At 36.5% G+C, this 22,369-nt stretch overlaps 1 protein-coding gene and 1 long non-coding RNA gene across 6 annotated transcripts in view; one reads left to right on the forward strand and one right to left on the reverse strand.

The window, feature by feature from the left end:
• The window catches only part of Mbl (muscleblind), a 220,533-nt gene that overhangs the window by 100,651 nt on the left and 97,513 nt on the right, over positions 1 to 22,369 (forward strand). For 3 of the 5 annotated variants that reach the window (XM_064035152.1, XM_064035155.1, XM_064035156.1), the window contains exon 1: positions 14,294 to 14,457. The exons of the other annotated variants lie outside the window; for them this stretch is intronic. The gene's annotated coding sequence lies outside the window, so the exon portion shown is untranslated. Of the gene's footprint in view, positions 1 to 14,293; positions 14,458 to 22,369 lie in introns of those variants that run through there. 5 annotated transcript variants of the gene reach the window in all.
• LOC135116992 (uncharacterized) lies at positions 10,469 to 14,294 on the reverse strand. Its single transcript, XR_010276560.1, has 4 exons — positions 13,651 to 14,294; positions 12,017 to 12,213; positions 11,573 to 11,749; positions 10,469 to 10,618 (listed from the first exon to the last, which is right to left on the reverse strand). It is a non-coding gene; the product is annotated as an uncharacterized LOC135116992 (long non-coding RNA).

Below are 22,369 nucleotides of genomic sequence, written 5' to 3' on the forward strand. Positions count from 1 at the left end.
GATAACATTTCGCTAGTAGAGCAAAGACCACGCGACCTGAATAATTAAATAAATGTTTGAATTGTGGCAAATGAGTGCAGTGATTGCTGGAAGCATTAAATCTTGCAACGAGGTGGTACTAAGGTGGGTAATGAATACAAACTGCGGGCCGCGTGGTTAGCACCGCAGTAAATTAAGGTGGGAGTGTGCGGACCGCGAATTGGAAACCACTGCCGTGAACTCGCGAGGAGGCGGCGAGAGCTCCCCTGCGCATCGTTCCCCACTATACCTTCGATTACCTAAGAATCTAGAGGATATGAAAAAGTAATTAATGCAAAAATTATCAATACACTTAACTTAATCAACCTTTCGACTTCTAGGATTGAAAATAACTGTCACAATTTCCTTTAACACAAAAGTAGATTAATACCGTGCAATTTGTCAATATTAATGCACGTTCTAGATATAAATGTTGACCGACATAATTCGATGAAAACCATTAAAACAATCAGACATTCTCTTTGCCGTAGATCCCCGTATACCCAGACACTATAATAACAGTCGTGCATAAGTTTCATAGGGGTTCGAAACTTCGAAGAATTTGTCGTGAATATTGAAGAGCCTAGTATTGCACAAGTACCATACACAATTTGCAATTACGCGAGTTCGTGGAAATGGGCGAATCGATAGGGGTCATCGGCACCATGGGCATCATCCATGAGGTAGAACCCTCAAGAGGGTGTTTGCCACACATTACAACCCTCCGCCTTCGCCCCGCGCGGCATTCCAGGAAAACATTGCAAGCCCTGCCATTCTTTATATTACCTGTGGCAGGTACGTAATTATTTATGTTCCTAACTCATATTCCACAAATCAGACCCGCTAACGGAAATTGAAATTTGCACAGCTAAAAGAAACAAATAGAGAAATAAGATGCAGTTGCTGGCACAGTCCTTTGTATCACTGTATTTAAGTAGATTGTCGCATTCAAACCAAATAACGTTTGAATAAAGATAAATATTAAAACAATTTGATGTTGTCTCGATACGCCGGTATTCTGCCGCTTCCACACGCATTGTTCTCTTGTCTGTTGTCTATTTATCTGAAATCGCATTGATACTTTCCTGAAATGTTTCTATTGAACCTGATTCTTAGAATAGAAACGCGAAAACTTCTTTTCCAATTTTCTCTCAATGGCCATTAGGATGAGAAATGTAAAGTAGATTCCCGGACGAAGTCGAGATATGTGTTCGAGAAGAATGAAATTTCGAACTAAACTGGCATCGCACCGGCGCGCTAGGGTAGTCCCAGCCGACGAAACGACATCAGGATGCAGACTTTTTCCAAATTATTTGCATGTATCACGTTACTGCACGGTTATCTATATCTAGAACTGTTTTGTGTTTTGAAAATAACAAAGCTGGCAATACAATAAAGGTTTGCCAATATTATATGAATGTATATTGTATATCCCAATTGGATTTTCGTAATGGCGATAGTTAAAGACTTAATATTCTTTGAAAGTTCTTGACATGACTAAAAGCTTAGCCAGCATGACTAAAGATATCCCGTTGTTATAAAGGCGGCAATACAAGTTGTGTCCACAACAAACAGGCCTCTCAAATCGTGACTTAACGCAGTGTCAACAGGTTACTTGAGTCGAGTTGACAATCTGTAATTTAGCGCGCGCGGACCAACTTGCGAACGGGACCCCTCGCTTATTTGCGAGCCCACAAGTTACTTCAAACTGTTCAGACTAATATATAACGTGCTTTACAGTTCTAAGCTCACGACCCGTTACGTCGATTCACCTGGATCCTTGAAAACTCGAGATTGTATTTTCAGACAAGCTGTTAAACTTGTTATTACGCGTGGCAGAATGTGATTAAACCATCGTGAGGATTGAAACTATGAATTACTACTTTAATTATAGTCCTTAACTATAGGATGACCCAATATTGGAGAGGGTCTTTCAGACATTAATCTCCACGTACATAAATATGCTAAAAATGAAAGGAGTCGGAACAAGACAGAGCAATTTGAAACGGTAATTAGAAATAGTACTCCAGTGAACATTTGATTTACATAGATGGAAAAAGACAGGAGGACGATGATGAATATTAGATTTACGGCAGAGAAATTAATCCAATACACCGCTTCATTACATTGATCTAACTGCAGCTGTTTCAGTGAAAATGTAATCAAGTCATGCAATAATGGAATACCTAGAAGTTATTTTATAAACGTTGAACAGACTAATGCAAATTAAATGGACGATTCTTTGTAGTGAACCATATTTTCATATTAAGACCACGAGCCCCCGCTGGCAAATACAATTTGTTCTTACAATGGAAGTTACGGTGGGGAGAGAGATGATAGAGGGGGCGGCCTACCATCGTTGCAGTTTTAAAACCACTGATCACCATGTCTCTCCAAATCATTGAGAGCAAAATGACGTGGTTCAATTCCTTCAAATATTATAGTAGGCATCTTCTGGGTACCAAGTAGATTGGACATTATATACAAAAGACATATATGATATGATATGATCAACTTACATAATGTAGATATATAGAGAATTTTCCATCGTGACTTTCCTTAATTTTAAAGGAGATTTTCTTTATTTATCAATATTTTGGTTCCAAAAGACGACCTTTTATTCCTTTTGCCAACATTTTAATTCGGTTTCAAACGAAAATGAACACTGTGTAAGCTGTCAGCTCATATTTTTTGTGTGCATAGTCCGGTGCTATAACTGGTCACGGCTGCATTTTTATGCAGCCATTCCACATTTCTAATAGAGCGAGCTCATTTTAAAGTAAAAGTTTGAAAAATTTAAATTTACACCGTAACTCGCTTGAAGACTTATAATTTGTTCTGAAAGAAAAACTGGCCTTTCATTCCTTGCATGTTAAGAATAACTTACGTTTTGTTGGATGTTCTGACATACCTTCAGAAAAAGTAGCCGAATTTAAATAAAATTCACCTCATGTCAACGTAAGTAAGAAAAAACGATGCACCAAACAACAAAAACTATCATTCCCTTAGCAAATCTTCCATATCAATCGCTTACGATGCATAGTCGCACATTCATAACAAAATAAAAGTCTAAAAGAAGTAGCAAAGGGCAAAAAAATACATATCGCATCTTCACTTTACTCTTTGATCGAAGTCTCGGAGGTCGCGAGCTAGTGAGTTTTCACCGTTATTTCTTTAGCTGAGAAATCCCCTCGCACAAGTTTAGTTAGGAATTCCGTACACCTATCTTCGTATCGCACCACATATTTTGTGTAGACGGGAGGCAGGGGAAGTTTCCGTTTCCTTGTGAAAATCTTCCCCGACGCGTAAGTATATTCTGTAAGGGCAAGCTTTCGTAAACCATTATTAATTTTGATTCGGCGAGTTCAAAAGATTATTGACGTAATAGACCAAAACATTGTTTTAATTAAAAGCATTTAAGAGAGCAATCGACCCTATCCCTTTCATTATAAGAAATTCTTATAATTTCCAGGAACTGCCCGCACTGTAAATTAATTGTGCCTAGAGTTTCAGAGGCACCTAGATAGGTATGTTAAGTGAAAAAAGGAGAACAAACACCGTTGGTTTTCGGCATGAATATGGTGTCGCCTCGCCGCGAATACCTCTCCTGTGTAATATTGGGAAAAACTTGCGGGGCGACGGATAGTTGCGGGGGTCAAGTTAATGATATCGCCGCCATTTGCGGACGAGTCCCCGCTCCGAATTGCGCCCGGGCACGTTAATGGGCTCAGCTACAGCACTCTGAATATTTTAAAGGACATTCGCTGAAATTACTACAAAAATAATGTCGCTTTGCTTGTACCGAATTACCCGAGAAACGGTTTAGAGACCGGCAATAAATATGCACGGAATCCTCTTCCTATTGCCTCTTTGGAGATTGCTTTTCGGATTAAACATTTTCAGTCGGAGTTTTTAGCTGAGTTTGATCATAGTCTGCAAATTGTTATCTCAAGTTTCCCGTATCGTGTGTGTCTAGTATCGATTTGTCATAAAGGGAGCGCTCAGAGAAGTCAGGTTCACTTACGACTGTTTCAGTGTAGCGAGCTTTTAAATAATAAATGAGTCTCAGTGATAGAAGAGAACGAGAGCGTGTTGGCGGCGCGGGTGCCGACTGAATATTGTGCAGCGATCGCGCCCGCTCCCGCGCCCGCGTGCAGACAGCGGGCTACGTGCGCCGCATAATGCACCGTCCCGTGCAAAATTCACAACTACGTACCCTCCGGCAAAATAAATTTACTACCTCTATCTTATTTGCTCTAATTCGCGAAAACTGCAACTCGAAACTCCGGTCTCGCTGTAATGATCGTACGACACCGTTTGCAGAATTAGTGATGAGTAGCGAATGTTTCGTTTGGACTATTAATTTGTTTAAAAAAGAGACAGTATAAAATAGATGTCTGCGGTTCTATGGAGAATGTTATGAAGTTCTTTTGCATTTTGCAAAGTGCAAAAGTTTTATACGCGCTCGTGTATCGGGGCACGCGATGCATGCGAACACGGAGACTTCCCCTAACTTTTTCACTCCGGATTTCTTCATTTAAATAATGTTTCCTCAACTAAACGCATTTTGCAAGTAAGGTGATAATCTAGTTTATATAACAGTAGCAAACTTTTCCATATCTACATATTGTACCTATCTGTATTTAAATATTCTTCGTAATAACGCACTGATCGGGTTTAAAGAATGCCGTAAATATTCATTGAAGTAACTTATCGAAATGAATTCAGTCGGTTAAATGGAAAGGCGCAGAAAGCGCCTTTCCATTTTTTCAAAGATTGTATGCAAGGCATAATGCAATTCCTTGAATAGTATTGAAGTTCTTTCTATTTATTGTCCTCGCTGAAGTTCCACTATTTATTAAAAAAGTTGGCGCACAAGGCACAGCCCACAGGTCTCCCGGACGTGGCAAATACCTGACCCGCCTACTTCTTTTGAATATAATATTCGTGGGCGATTTGCGAAACAAAGCGTCTTGTGTTGTATCTTAAACAAATGTATGGTGTACAAGCTACCGGCTGACGTTCGGTCCCCCTACACTACACCCCTTTTGAAAACATTGCTTCGGTTATGAGATTTGAATAAAGTCAAAACCTTTTGTTGTTCGTACCCTTAAGGATGCATAATGTTGACGTCATGGATAATTTTATGAATTTCGGGGATATTGAGCAGTCTCTGCGTTCAGTCGGTTGATAAAATTGGTGTAGCTAGGTACATGTTTGGTAAGCAAAAGTTTTTCAGACAGGTATATAAATTATTTGCCACATGAAATCTATATCTATGTATTTTCTAAAACACTTTAATCTAATCGCAACATTATCCATTAATTATATTCATAGCATAATCATGTTCTCCCTATACCTCCTGTTGGTGTAAATACACTGCATACTTATTTCTAAAGGTACAGCTATAATCCTTAAATAAACGCTTTTGTATTTACAATTCCTGCTGAGGCTGAACAGCTAAAAGTAAAGTTCAAATGTGTGCCTTATGCCTTTAAAAATAAAGATCACTATTCCGCCCACAAAACTGCATCACCACTTGCATTAGATCATCGACATTTTGTCATAATTATTCTCGAAACTGTTATTGTATATTGAATCAGTAATTTCTTTGAACTAATGATATATTTTTGCTAAGAATTTTCCTTAGGTTTATGTTTTATCTTAAAAAAGAAACATTAGGTCACCAAGTAAGTTCAACTGGCACCTACCCAGACCAATATCCCACTCAAGATGCTCAAGGTGCTATGCTCACAATGTGAAAATAGTGGACCTAGTTTATAGTGTTCAAGCTTTCAAGGCAATCATTGTAATTATAAGTTAACATTGCTGTCTCTACTTATATTATTTAACATGAACATATAAATAACGAAAAAATAATACTCGACATTTATACGGTAACATACCTATATTTTTCTCTACCAAGAATCTTACAAAACCGTTATTCAGTTCCGAACATTGATACATAATAAGTTTAATACAGCCTCCTTACTGCCTCGTAGGCTTCGTCTGTACCCTGGTCTTATTAATGTGCATAAATATCTGTTCCCTGCCACCTCGCCCCCAATTTAGCGCCAAAACGCGGCGCTCGCGCTCCTAACAAATCAACCTGTTCTAAGTAATTCATTCGGCATTTATTCATTTTTACCAGCCTACCACATTATGGAAATAATCTTAGCATTATTTTTTCCAAAGTTTCGGAAAATCAAAAAATTATAGAGCAGACTTTACGAGATTCCAAAAATCTTGAAAATAAAATAACCAGAAGGACTGCAACTCGGACGTACATGAATAGTTCCGTACGTTCCATTATGATTAAAAAAACAAACCACATACCTATATAAGAAAATGCACTTTAAAATGGTCAACAAAACCAAATGTCTTGAAATTCAAATTCAAAAATAAAATACCTAATTCACAAAGTAGGTGTATCTACCGTCGTACGTAATCAAATAATCATTACTTTCATTATTATTAATTAAATAACAGTATCAATACCATTAATTTATTTTTCACTAAAAGAGTTTCCCGATTTCAGGACAAACATATTTTTCCCGTCCTATGGGTCTGTTTAATTTAGTTTGCAGCATTAAAATTATGGTCCGCCGGGATACATGCATATTTTATTTGTTTGAAACATCAGGTCGAGAGTAAAACAAACTTTGAATAGTATTTTACTAGATTTTATTATCTGAAACGGGTAATTTCCCCTGTACAAACACTCGCCTCTGTTCATTCGAGAGCCCCAGCGCGCTAAATTTGAATTCATGTTACGAACGGGCTACATAAACCAATTACCGAGTAGAGCCAATGGCGGGTGGCGACGGCGGCGCGCGGAGAATCGATAATTCACAATACGCCCGCTAGAGGGCAACACCAACGACGCGGTGCGCGCCCACACCACTCCTCCACGTTGCGCATCCGTACGATTAACCTTGCAACAACGTGCAGGATATTTTCTATTCCATATTCTATTTTATTTTAATGGTTTCAGGATAGAAACATTATAAACCGACCAAGAAATAAATTAACGTGATACTTAACTTTTCAAAATATTTTGAATATTCTGCCAAAAGAGTTCACACACAAATATTTATTAAAGAAAAATATAAACGACTGAAAAATGTAAAAAAGGTCTTAATACTGATAAAGAATAATTACAAAACTTTAGAATAAAACTAAACTTCCACCATAGAGGTCGAACGATTTCATACAAAATCAACAAACCCTGCACGCCGACGCAAAGTTACGTCAGGTCGTCGCTCGTAGTCAGCTGCTGCTTAGCTTGCCGTTTCGTGCATAGATAATACACTATATAGAGATAGATACGCAACTCATCGTTCAAAACAACTTACTAGCGTGAAAGTTAACGGGCCCCCGTCACAAGATGGCGTGGTTACTTCATGTATGGTTAGGGTAGATGGCGCTTTTCAAGAGTTCTCTTAAATATGTTTTTAAATTTGAAAATTGAAATCACTGTTTTAAATTCAATTTACTGTAAATTGAATTTAAAACAGTGATTTCAATTTCCAGTTCCAGTTTCCAGTTTTCAGTTTCCAACTTCTAGTCTAGTCAATAATATTATGGGAGATAATAAAAAAACAAAAGATAAAGAGTACATTTATCGGCTAAGTATATTTTATTTCCTTTTTTTATGTGTATTACAATATTTAAATGCTTGTAACTTAATTTCATCATTTACATCGAAATTTGTTATTTTTCCGTTAATTATTCTATTAACCCCGGTGCACCAACTGTGAATGATTAAATTAATTGACATATTAATTATAAAATCAATTAATTTATTTTTATGAACTATACAAGTAATTATACTAAAATCACAATGGCAATTGATGTAAAATTTCATTTTTCTTTCAGATATTTTATTTCAGGTGAATCTCGTAAACATGCAACAATCATATAATATATTTCATTTAATAATTTTATAAAATCATCACATGCATTAAATAAGGATTTTTCGTATAATCTATTTCATAATTAAATGATTCAAAATCAATTTCCTTTCTTAATATATCATTAGTACATGTTCCACATTTTTGAACACTTTACATTTCGATTTTTTACAATGTATCCTGCTACATATTTTTTTGATTCGGCATGCAAAATCGAGTCATTCCATTTAATTTGGTTCATTGTATTAATTAAAGAATCAATAGGAAAATCACCACTAACCAATTCAATTTCATTGTTTTGTTTTTCAGCAAGAAGATCTTTGAAAGATTGCAGTGATTTATTTTCATCTTTTCACAGTTGGCACTTACAGAATGGGGCGAATTTAAATTATTAAGTAACAAAGTTTTGAACGCATTAATAAATTGTAGGCACGAGGGATTAACATTTCGTATCCCATTACTTCTAATGTTACAAAAAAAATTTTCAAGAGGGTCCTGATTGAAATTTCTGGTTAAAAGGCTAGTAACTTTATATTTGATTTTTAAAAACTCCCACATTTCTTTAAACGTTTTAATATTGTGGATCCAATTTTGAAGGGATGGCACTTTTTCATATCTTACTTCTTCTGTACCATCCCGTTTTTTTTTTATAGTTTTAAAAGTCATTGAATCCAATATAGGAACTACCTCTGTCCATAATCTAAAATGAGGAGAATTATTCATTACACACCCCTTGAAAATTTTTGGATCACCTGTATATGAATGTCCATTGAAAGAATCAAATAGTTTGTCCATAATGAGTAGAAAATCAGCAGTTTCTTCGCACTCCGCCGGAAGAAGGTTGTGTTCTGAAACAATATATTAAATAAGTACTAGAATACAGTTCATATCAATCTTTTTTGCTATTGTGGACCGAAATTAAAGAAAAAAGAAAGAAAATACATTTATTCGACCCAGATTAGGGGACACAATAAAAAAACAAAAATACAAAAATTTAATTAAAAAATTAAACGGTGTGCCTCACGGCTGTGTCGAAAAGGCACAAACTTACAAACTTTAAAGTGGCAGTAACGATTTACTGTGCGTCTTTATCAGTTGGTTCAGTAAATAGTTGTGGGTGTAAATATAATTAGTAAGAAACCAACATTAAACTATATTTTGTAGTTTCATAATGTCTCAAATTTTTATTTCAATATGATAATTTTAATTTATTATTTCATTTCAATTTATAATGTTATTCCAACAATATATCTTATGCATCTTAAATATTGACATAGCCAATTTTAGATAAATTATTAGATATGAATTGTATTTTTATTTTGAATTTTATCGAGAGAAATAGCATCTCAATTGTTTGTTTTTAAATATTTTTGAACTTATAAATGTAGCCAGGACATCTAATATTATTTTAAAGAAAAATAATGAACTTTCTAATTTGTCTGTGGAGAATGAAGATGGTTAAAAACATGTAAATTAAAAATAAAAATCTAATTTAGTAAATTAATAGCAATTTTTTTTAAATATAGAGAAAATAATGAGAACAATAAAAAGCATACTTACTTGCTAAGAATCTCAATGCTGATGATACCCTTTGGCTGAAAACTTGTGCAGCATATTTCACTTTCATTTTTGGAATTTTCTCTTTATTAACATGGTTTTCTGTTAATTTATTAACAAGCCTAATTTCATCATCCCCAACATCTAACTTCAACAGCATCTCCAAATGTTCCCACTTTGCATACTTTGTTTTCCCATCTTGTACAAATTTCAAATGTTTGGCGAGTAAATTATTTCTCATTCCCTTTAAAAGATGTGGAGGATCAAATAATGGGAAGACCTTTTGGTCTTCAAACTCGAAGGCTTGGGTCCTATATTCATTACCCTCTTGTAAATATTTGCGTTTTGTGTCTTCTTGAAGACTTTTTATCACAGAAATATTTGTGGCTGATTGGTCACATATAGTGGCAATAACTATCAATCCAGTATTGGAGATTTCTTTTATTATTGTTTTGATCAGCTTCTTTAAATCGTCCTTTTTCGTGGCACCTTGGCAAAATGAAAAGCATAAAGGTTGTTTCACTTTGCTTTTTATACCCTTGATCATAAAGACCAAGGCATGATCTGCGAGTTTTTTTGTTTGTCTGTGCCCAAAATCTTCAAAACCAGTTATCTGTTTTAGGGCAGGGTTGTAAAAACACCGAGCCAATGATACCTCATCAAACAGTAAATTGACCAACTTTTTTCTGCCGGCAATTTTGCTACTGTAGCTTTTAAATTTTAAATATATCAGGATTGAAGCCTGGTTTCAGTTCAAATTTACTCAACATTTTTGTAGGCTGCGCTTTGATGGCAAGACAAACATTTTTCGCATGAGGTTGTAAGCTTTCTGACTCTGTTTGTAAATGGTCAATGCCATGATTTTTCGTTAAATGTAAATCGCCTGCCTCGTGGTTTCTTTTTCCATTTCATTTGGAGGGAAGTAAATATTTTTATTGTTGCAGGCATTTTATTTAACTCTTTCAAAAATGATTTTGATGTGGAAATTTTCCTTGCAGAGAGTTTCTTGTTATTTTGTTCCTTATATTTCTTTTTCAGCTTCAATACTTTCTGTTTTAACTTTATTATCTCCTTCTCTTTGGAGGTGACGACTCGTTTTAAATATTGACAAGTCCCTCTTTTCCTAGAACCTGTAATTTAAATTATGTTACACCTCAGATCAAAGAAATAGTGTTACACAAAGTTTTAATAGAATTGTGATAAAAATATGTTACATAATATTGTTCTGTTATTATATTATGACCAGAGATTGGAATAGGTAGGCTTCGAGGAACAGATAAAAAGTGGAGACTCCCTACAACAGCAGATACAAGCTTGATAAATATTTTTATGGGGATTTTATGGGTAAACAAAATGGATATAAAGAAGATCATTCAGACTCCATACATTTTTGGGCCTTTTCTACCAACGAAAAAAAATGGTATGGATGGTTAGAACTAGCTATTTGGATGAATAATTATTATGACACATAAGTTGTAGGATTATATCAAGTTATTATTATTAATCCATTTAATTCAGGTTTACAAGTTCGGAGATTTGTTATTGTCTTACATTTATTGATTCCTGCAAGTGCGGAAATAATCCTACCTAAAATTATAAACGCGAAAGTTTGTAAGTTTGGATGATGTTTGTTACTCTTTCACGAAAAACTACTGAACGGCTTTGGATGAAATTTGGTATGTAGATAGCTTATACCCTGGAATTAGACATAGGCTATTTTTTATTCCGGTATACGCGGGTGAAACCGCGGGACGCAGTTAGTATGAAATAATCCTATACTAGTACTAATATTATAAATGTTGTGAGGATGTTTGTTCCTCTTTCCCGCGAAAACTACTAAACGGATTTAGATGAAACTTTACAGTAATATAGCTTATAAAAAATGTAATAACACATAGGCTTCACTACATAGTATAAAACAAAGTCGCTTTCTCTGTCCTTATTTCCCTATGTACGCTTAAATGCCCACTCTCTCTCTGCAAGAAGTTTTATGACCCTACAGTGGAAACAAATTGGAATCCTGATGATGGAAAGAAAAACCTAATGTTACAAGTCAAAGGTCAATTGTCAATAAAAATATTTACCTTTAGGGCGTTCAGCTGTCTGTAATGCATTCTGTACATCACTATGATAGTGGGTAGAGCTGGATGGCTCAATGACAGCAAGTTTATCTTGCGAAATGTTTAATAAATTCGACATGTCTGCCTCGACATGTCCCGATGGACCTTCAAGAGTTTGACCAACTGGTAATGTAGATAAATCTGCAAAAGGATGAAATTATTTATAGTTACTGTATAATTATGTAGAATATAGAACAATATTCATTTAATTCTTAGAAGATAGCATGTTGCATCAATTATTTTGGTATATAATATTCATTTTATTTTCTTCTAATTAGGATTAGATTATTCAGTAGAAAATTTTATTTAATATTTGAGGAACAATTTTGTTATTACAGCGAAGGCAAAGAAATGTGGTTTTGTTTCTATTAAGATTTAAATAACATAAGACATCTAAATAGTAGGTACCTAGAGTTGGTATTGCATTTGGAGTAAGTCGGTGACTGGCTGAACGGTAACACTCTTCAAAATGTCTGTCGCAAAATCGAATTTGGTTATAAATGTAGATGTCGCCTTTCTCTTGTAAAGCTTTATCTAGTACTTTTTCCACGAGTTAAACTTTTCCAAATGTGGGTATTCAGGTTTAGGAAATCGGTGCAATGGGCCTGAAATCAAGAAGTTTTATACATGAACAACTCACTCTCATTAAAATACCGTAATAGATATCATCATCATATGTATAAAATTTTAGTAATGTACTGTGATACCATCCTTGAATATTAATCTAACACTAGAAATAATAGCTGAGGTCTAGCAGTACTAGAACAGGAACACCACAGTTGAAGTAAATAAAATCACAGTAGCATAGCATGGGGGTGCCGAGGGGGCCATGGCCCTGGGTGGCGCTACTCTAGGGGCCGGCACCGCCGCCTAGCTGCAGCATCAAGCCAAGTAGAAGCTGATAGCGTTGACAGTAGAGGCAAAGGCATTTTTTGCCGCCTTTACATTGTCAGTTCCTATTTATGCCACCCCATAATACAATTTTCTTGAGAAGAGTCACTATACATTAAAGGTTGTCTGTAAAAGATCGCTTTTAGCGATAAGACCACCCATTGTTACACCCCTTTTAGTTATTAAGTTTTAAATTGTAATTTGTTATGGTGTACATAGTGTGTATAGATACCACCACCACCACCATAACAAATACAACAAGATAGATAGATATCTATCTATACTTCTAGCCTACCTCCCAATAACTTCTTGTCTACTAAAAGAAGATCTAACCTATCAGGCAGGCAGGGTACTAAATTTTTCGACTCGCTCTTGAATTTTACATCTGCTTGTTTTTCGTTTAATTTGACAATAAATGCTTAGTCCACACAAGGCTTTATGTTTTTTGAGCTTTAAAGGAAAATCTAACATATCCTAGTTTGCAAAAAATATTGTTGCATGCTGTATGAATCGACAAAGTTATACATAGATCATTAGTGTATGAATCAACAAAATCCTAGGTAGGATGCTAAAATTTTCACACTGCTGCACTACATATCAAAGAGAGCCAGTAACAATTTCTGAAAGTATTCCTTCCAGCACCCTAGTGAATCCCAAAATCATGGGCTGAGACCGCACCTGGTCATGAGTCGATATCAATAATAATTCTTTCTTGCCAAAACCATCTTTAGAATTTTATTAAATTGTAGTCATTTGAATTTAAATAAGTACCTAAATAAGGGGGCTCGCCCCTAAGACTACCCACTGACCGGCAGCTAAATATACCTGCCCCGGCGGCGGAATCCCATGCTACGCCACTGTAAAATCATAGTTTTAAAACCTGATGAAGTTATTTGGTCAGAGGGTCGTCTAGAGCGGGCTTTGTCTTATACGTAGATTCCGAGTCTTTGATTGGATATAAAAGTTAATGTGCAGTTTCAATTGTTTGTGTAGGGTCAGGACAGGAGTGTGTGTGGTAGTGCATCTTAGATTTTTGATGACTCAAGGACTATGATGACCACAGATTGCACGGATGACAATAATGGATATTGTGCAGCCTATCAGCAAAAGATAAATTACGTGCATTATAAAGTTAAAAGTTTTGAACTTACCGTCATTGTCACAATCAAAGTAGCACTTATATCTTGACGTTGATGGCATTCCGCCCCTAAGACGATCCACTGGACGCATTTTCTAGTCCTAAATACGGTGCCGGGTCAATGTAAAAGCAGTCGATCGAGGTTCCAAAATACAAAGCCGGGTCAATGAAAATGCAGTAGATCACAGGTCCAAAATACGAAGCCAGGTCAATCACAGAAGCAGTCAGTATCAGAGTCCAGGAACACGCAACAATCGTAATAAAAAAACCAGAAAATAACACTCAGAATAAACCAACACGTTAGAAAACGGAAAACGGTTTAATTTAAAAGTATGGTCGACTGTCAATGTCAATCGTCAGTGTTTCAAGTGGTTTCAAGTAGTGTGATTATTGTGATTAACTAAGACGTCCTCATAGATAAAAAAGAATTAAAAATAAATCATAAAATTATTTAATTACAATATTTGTTAATATTTCTAATCACAAAACTTTTTTTAGATTTGTTATTAAATCGATGAAATATCGGTCTAAGGTGCAGTGACATCTAGTGACTAAAACGAAGTACAAATACCCAAGTTACGGGGCATCCGTCACTAGATGGCGCATTTCTAAAAAAAAACCTCAGAAAATTATTGTACTTCAGTTGCATCCCCATGGTTTCGTGTCGCGCTTCTTGTCCGCTTTCAATGTTTTCCGTTTTATTTTGTTATTTCTGTGATGCAAACCGATTTTTTAACTAATATTTATACCATTACGTATTTGTGAATGAAACTGTGCAATATTATAGTGGTATCAGCCCCCGGACAACGGAAAGAAAGAGGTAAACGCCTTAATATTTTTGTTTGTCGCGAACATAACCTCTCTGACATCACGTACGATGCTCAATTTCAGTCGTTTAGCTTTTTATGTGAATTGTAGAGCTGGATAAGAGTCTTTATAAAGAATATAATGTCGGCATAAAGTCTCCATTCAGTGCAATCATTCTACTTTACGTTTAATGTTCCTTATTGATGGTACCGAAACATGACTAGAGTTCTTTCATATTTCCTACATTATTGTTTTGTGGTTTTCGATAATACTGTTCTAAAGCGAATTTGTTGTCTTGTCTAGCACTCTACTGTATGAAATTATGTTGAAATGCTGAATAATGTGTAGTACATGCAATAATCCGGTTAAATTTTGACTGTAAAGTGAATCACCATGACAATGCTTGCTTGATAAAACAATGACATCGAGTTCCCACAGGGGGCGTTGCTTGGTGGAAATTGCAAGCACAAAACTACTCTACCGAATTCACAATTGGTTACCTACCTTTTTATATTATTATCTAAATATTTTCCAAACTCTTATGAAGTAGCTTTTGTAAATACATGTGAGGTAAGTACAGTAGACCGCACATCAGTGGTAACTGTCATGCACCTTAACTCAATAGTAATAAGTACGATTTTCCTATAAAACTGTTACCACTGACCTGAAGTTGACTGTACCTACCTGTCCATAAAATTTCTTATAAGCTTTTGATTCACGTTTAGAGCCTTTGGCACCTATAAATATTTGAAGAATCTGCTTTGCAAGCAAAGTCAGAATAAATACGTAGTAAAAAATATTATGTACGTACGAAGAAAAAACTAATCTAAAAAGAAAGCTAAAAAGTTACTAGTAAAATGGATCCAATTCAATAAATCTCAAAACTGAACTAGTCTTTGAACTAATAAAAAAATAAACTGCTAGGTAACTTGACTAGTCAGAATCCATTATTCTGACTAGTCAAACTTGGATTCCTATTTTTTTCCTATCCTTTCCTATTTTTTTGCCGACTCACGCGCATGTTTCGATTATTATTATTTGTTGTGTTGTTTCCTGTAAGTTTACTTTAGTCTTAAGTAGCGACCCGCTCCGGCTTCGCCCGGGATAACAGTATTTCCCCACTATTTAATGTATGTTATTATACATATAAACTTTCCTCTTTAATCACTCTATCTATTGTAAAAACCGCATGAAAATCGGTAGCGTAGTTTTGAAGATTTAAGCGTACAAAGGGACTGTTTTATACTAGGTATGTAGTGATAACAATAATTTCGAACATATTTTACAAATCAACGGTAGGTCAAAAGGTAGGTATGTTGATGTAGATGAGTATGTATCTTTTCCTCAATTTATTAACAGATCTATTTTGGTGCTTCACTACATAAGTTAGTACAACATATTTAAACAATATGTTGTACTAACCTATAATTAATTAACATTTGTCTGGACCCTAAAGTTCCGAAAATTCTGACCGATTTAAAAAAAATCTCACTGTTGAAAGCTGAACTCTTCTCGAGTAACGTAGCCTATATAGGTATTATCCCGGTACCGTGGGTGAAACCGCGGGCATACGGCTTGTGTAACATTATAATAAGACTTGAGATTGTGAAATACGGTCTGGTGACATACGGACGGACAGCGATGTCTTCATAATTAGGGAACCATTTTTCCCTTTCGGACTATGTAGTAGTTCCTGAGATTAGCGCTTTCAAGCAAACAAACATTGAAAGTCGTCAGCCCAACCTATAGATTTTTTTAAATGTATGGAAACTGTAAAATCTGATCCTTTAAACATGGCGGCTAATGATGACGTAGATAGTCGGAAACGCTGTTAAATACAGATGAGTAGCTGAATAACGTTTGCAAATGTCGACTTTTGTCGAAAATGTCCGTCTCGTCGGCCATATTCCGTTTAATGTCGCAATATTGTGAGCGTCGGCGGGCGGCCGCGGCCGGTCGCATGCATTTACATACATTAATGCCGACGCTGCACATGCATGCACCTCGCTCTGAATGTGTGTGCGCTGCGAATTAACTGTAATTGAGCCATTCGGACAGCGGCGAGCCGCGCTCTACTGCCTCTGTAGTTTGGCCGCTCAGCCACCACTTTACGTATGTCGTTGTATCTATTACAAACAATATCAACATTATCTACTTCTGCTCACTTCCTAGTGGCACAGATTTTTTCTGAAAGATTATGACTCAGCATCACTAAGGTACCTAATCCTGATCTTAGTTTCTTTTACATTTCTTCTTTCATATAAGCATTGTCTCCTTCCTCTACATTATTACGAATTCATAAGAATTCGTCGCTATCGCAATAGAAACCAACCGATCTAGCGCTTAGGATATTCATCTTCACCCCTTTCTGGAGCAACAAACAGGGGCGTCGGAATTTTGTTATTAGCGTTACTGAGGGGGTAGGTGCCTCTACCGTCGCGCACCTGACTGATTGATAGCACTTCTTTCCACCTCGGGTCGAGCTTGTAATCGAGCCATTAATAAACTTTACTGCCTCCAAGTTTATCCTGCGGACTCGTTATTTGCTTAATGGGCTGGCAAACGGCTTGGCCATGAGACACCTGTGCTGGTCCACTCATTGTGAACACTAATTGACATATTGATGAAGATGTTCCTTAAAGCATGTATCCTTGTATGTGTATCTTACCAGTACAGCAGATTTATTTCATGTTTTGTGGGTTTAGAGTTCCATACAAGCTTATACCATGCATGAGTTTATGGTAAGAAAAATATTAAACCATATTTTACATACATTAAATCATGATTATTTTGCAGCTAAATTATGATTATGTTGCACCCCCGTAAGGGTCCAACTTCGCAAAGTCCCGTATTAGTAAGCGCTTCGCGGGCTCTAGTTACTAAGATGTCATGATGTGAGTCAGTCAATCAGACACAGATTTCAGGTTCATGAGGTAACAGCTCGAATTCTATTATTCATGTAAATCAGTCTTTTACGGAAATACATAGAGCGAGGAATTATTTTATTTGGTTTCCAAATTATCTGACAGTGGGTCGAGCTAATGTCACTCGACGCTTGACAAAGCGACTGTTGGCACGGAGAGGCTTTGCTCGCAGCTATGTAAACAAAGAGGGCAAAAAGGTTGGAGCAAAAAGTAATATAAAGGTTTATTTATTTTCCAGTTAATATTTTCAACTTCAAATCACAACATCAATAAAAGCAATCTATCAAGTAGTCTGTGATTAATTTTATTGTCGTCTTAATTTAAAACTTTTAGAACACTATTGCTGTTTTTGGTGCTTTTAGCTTCGAAATAAAGTTGTGTAAACATTATGGCCCAAACAATAAATTGGATAATAATTTGTGGCAACATTGACCGCAATTTGTTCATTGGAGTTAGGACCGTTATTGTTAACCGCGGTTAATAGTGTAGGTGTCAGTACTTTGACAGTCGGCACTTGACAGCAAGAGGCTTAACTTGACGGAATGTAAACGTTGAGGAGACAAGGGAGGCACGGTGTCGCCATAAAAAGGGCAAAGCAATAATTGCGGTGGAGTGCGGGGCCCGCGCGGCATCAGCCCACGAGCTCGGCCTCTTCCTTCCGCCCGCCGTGATTGAAAGTTGACATTGAACGGCGCGGGGTGGCACCAGGTACGGCCCTCGCTATTTTTGACCCCGCGACCTATCGCGCCGGCGATCGGCCTCGGCAGAAACTTGCCGTTTTAATCGCGTGAATGTGCCTCAGCGTTTGCAAATGCGCACAATACCAACCTTTTGGCTACTGCCGCAAATTGACGTGGCGTTTAGTGCAATTAAGCAAGGAAAGCTCCAATTCACGAGTGTAGAGTTCTTCTATACACAAACGAAACACTCCTCATATGTAAAATCGAGTCTAATCTAAATACACTATTTCCGTAGATCCCAAGAATTTTCTTTCTTTCCCATTTTTCATATTATCTACGCTCGCAAACTATAATTATAATTCCAATCAATCAGACCGTTTAATTCGGTTCCAAATCTGAATGAAGACGCTGTTGACACCGCTGCCGCGGCAGAGTGCCACTTGAATTGGGTCAACGCCTACCGACAAAAGGTGCGGCGTCAGATAAGCGACATTTCCCGCCGTCCAGCTGCCGCTCGGCCCACCTAAAACAAAGAACAATGAAATATATCTCATTTATTTACGTTCACCATGTTTCTTTTTTACGCACCAACGTATAGATAATCATATTAATCATTAAGCATCGTTTACTCGGCGCCCTTTAATGTGTTTGCATGCTCGACAATTTGATACCACGCCTGTTTGCATTGTTGCCATTTTGCCTTCCCGATTAGGGTCGCATTCGAGCTCCATATTTATTAGAGCGTAGGACTCGCGACACGACTTTCATTTTATACGGGTAACGTCTAATATAGCTATAATATTGTATTTCGCTTAATAAGGATAAGGAGTCACAGGAGAAAAAACGAATAATACTATTGACTTGGTTACATTTTGTTTGCACGGGATTGAAGCAGATTTTTACAGTTGTTTGACAGGCTGAAGCGCAAACATGGCGTAACTGGATAGTGGCGGTAGCTACGTATAGAAAGCTCTGTGGCGGAAGGACGTGTCACTCACGGCGCGCTGACGTCTGCCTGCTTTCAGTGGAGCGCCAGCGAGTTTCCGACCTGCCCTCCGACACCGACACTATTCAACGTCGCATATAGTTCACAATTGCAATGCCGTACACAATCCAAATGGACTAGCACTGATAACTTGTATGTTAAGCTCCACAATAATCGTATTCCTCTAATAACACACCAATTAGTATAAATCAGGAGATAATTAACACAATTAGCAGGCACCTGTTAAATTAAAAGTAAAACAAATTATCACGGGTGGCAAAGCGCGTGTAAAAGCCTGAACCGCGTACAAATTACAATAAATTGTGAAATGAGAACAATGGTACCTACTGTCTCTGAAGGGACTCGGGTCCCAGTAATCATTACGTAAAATGTTGTGACATGGGATAAACAGACAGACGTTCATTCCGAGGACGCCGTTTGAGGTGGAGTCCGCAAGTACGAACCCCATTCGAAATCAAATTAAATCAACCCTTCTTACGCATTGCTGTTATATAATGTTTACTAAAGTGAATCAATGCATATTGAACGTGGAGTTTTGGATTCGTTGTTCACACTTCATTCAATTTGTACAATTCAGGAAGTATACAAATAATAAACGTAAGTATGACAATTGATTGACGAATTATAAATTTCATGAAAAATCTCTATATCCTGTAAAAAAATAATAAACGACGTTTACAATGTTACTGAAGTCCACCAGTTTCAACAACTCTGCTGGTTTTAACTTTGATACTAACATTTTTTTATGTTATCTATTTTGTTTGTTAAAAACATTTTTATAGCCAAGGTTGTTGACTGTGTCTAGTCGCTACAAATATTTTCAACGTCAGAAGTTGGTTGTCTGTTTCTTTTGTACTGATTTTAAAATATGAATTTAAGTTGGTGCGTTATGGATACAAAAGTATCGAGTACATATGCTTTTAATCAGTTAATTCACACGTGACTTAGGACTTACTTGAAACTTGAACAGTACAAATACAAAGAACATGACTAAGTTTGTTACTAAACTTCCTAAAGCTAAAGTTTTCAAAAAATTCCAAACCATCAAAATACTAGTTCTAAATATTATTTTCAACCATAACAAAATCCGCGATACAGTTAACGAAAAAATGATAAATGTCAGTGACAATACTCGAGTTTATATTTGGACTTGGGACTGACAGATTAATGCCGGGCTTAAATAGCATCATACTGTAGTTGGAGCCGTACTATTACTGTGAGCTCGATTGACGACCAGATTTAAAATTGAATGTATTATTTGTTATTTATGTTTGTTAATGCGTGTTGACACAGTGCTTGTAAGTGGAAAACGGGTGGGCAATATGAGGCAGTTTATCACGTGCGAAGCGGGTCGGCCGACGGAGCTCGCCGTGACGTGCCCGACGCCGTAATGCGCTTCATCACGCGACACTACACGCTATTGCTGAAATTTATTTGTAACTAAAATTTTGTTTACAGCATCTACTTAACGCCCCCTTCTCTCTGTCCTAATTCGGAACAAATCTATTTTCTCCATTACATGTTGCCGCAATTTTGCAATCAACATTAAATGAGATCTTTTATGGTGACTATCTTTTTACCACCATGGCATTCTCTTCTTTCTTTATAAACACGGGACATCGTGGAGAAACCAAGACTAACAGCTCATTTTTATCAGTAACTAAAATGTATTTCAGTATTTTCCTCCTGGCTCCCCAGAAACTTCCTATATACGTAATTACGTATGTTTATCAGCTTCCCACCAAAATGGTTCTCTATATACCATATACTCACCCTCTATCCTGCTTAGGTTACTTAATGTACCTAATTTTGTTTATTGACACAACTAGCTCCATACACTCAGGTGATTAGTATTCAACACAAGAACACTAGTATTGTAATTATAATTGCTGCACAATACATCATGTATTATACCGATCCGCATTTGCATTAAATAATATGCTAGACATCGTTATCTAATAGTTATTTATATACTTACTATGTGTATTACGCAAACTCTTTCCTTATTATATTACATGAGCTTGTTTAACGCATATTATTACAACTACGGGAAGTTTTCTTTAAACAAATTACTTAACTGTACGCTGTTCGTTGGAAATTACACACGTGTTCTTGAAATAATTTAAGTAATTTTTGCAATATTCAGGTTTGATAGCCGCTTAACTTCATGAAATGTGTTATTTATCAATCAGTTAATACGTATATTGACCAATGATCAAGTTCGATTTCTGTTCCCAAGCCATGAAGTATCAGATAAGAAATTCATACAGAACACTAAAGCGTGTGGATATTCAATTCCTTCCTTCCCCTTTGTATTTGAGTTTGATGAAGTCCGTAACGTATAATAGTAACTTATTGCCAATGTTACAATGGTTAGAATAATCTTTGAATAGCTACATTATATCCGTAACAGAGTACGTAATAACCCAGTGGTCGTATTGTGACGTGATTGAAATTTCATACGACCGACGACAACGGGGTAGTTACAAAAGTTGTTTAGTATTTTATGAGGTAGCAGTCTCATTGTTGTCGCTGTAATGTCCGTATGTACCATAAAACTCTCTAATGCTTTAACGATACTATAAATCACTAACTTAGTTCCAACCACGCCGTTACAACTTTGAGATAAGCTATCAAATTAAGATTTGCGTTTTGGCTGTTAAATTACAATTGTTGATATTTATAGCATCAAATAATAAATAGCAATTAAATACCGAACCTTCAGAAGCTACTGACAGAGCGTTATACTTAGAATGAGTAAGTTATGCCAGGTTTTATTTTAAACAATAATAAATTCGAGGAAGCGGTACTCTAATTTACTGTTACAACATGAACAATCTCAATCCTTTCACGTTTTCAGAACTTGTGCGTGGTATATTCGGGCAAATAGTTTTATGTCGACCATTTTGACTTTTATTTTATTTTTCGTTTATTTTCCCTTGTGCGGCCGTAAAACGTACCTGGGCTCGCTCGCGGGGATAACGGAGCGGGCTCACGAAAAATTTATTATTGAGACCTTTTCGCCCGAGCTCCATCGACAGACATTGCGAAGGCGAAAGTTATGAATGACACATGTTTTGAAATATTACCTGCAGTGAACTGCTCCCGAGAAGAAAATTTCATAGGATGAGAAGTTTATTTGTCGTGAAATATGTGGGAGTTTTACGAGAGCGGGCGACTTTTACAATGCTACGGATCAAGCAATTTTCTTACTTTTCGGTCTATATTGCAGAGTAATAAGGCTGAAAGGTACATTCCCGGGAATAAAAGTATGAGGTGCGACAAATTGGATGAGAAAAGTTTGTTATTCAGTCC

The sequence above is a fragment of the Helicoverpa armigera genome, chromosome 6 (assembly GCF_030705265.1).
Source record: "Helicoverpa armigera isolate CAAS_96S chromosome 6, ASM3070526v1, whole genome shotgun sequence".
Taxonomy (NCBI): Eukaryota; Metazoa; Arthropoda; class Insecta; order Lepidoptera; family Noctuidae; genus Helicoverpa; species Helicoverpa armigera.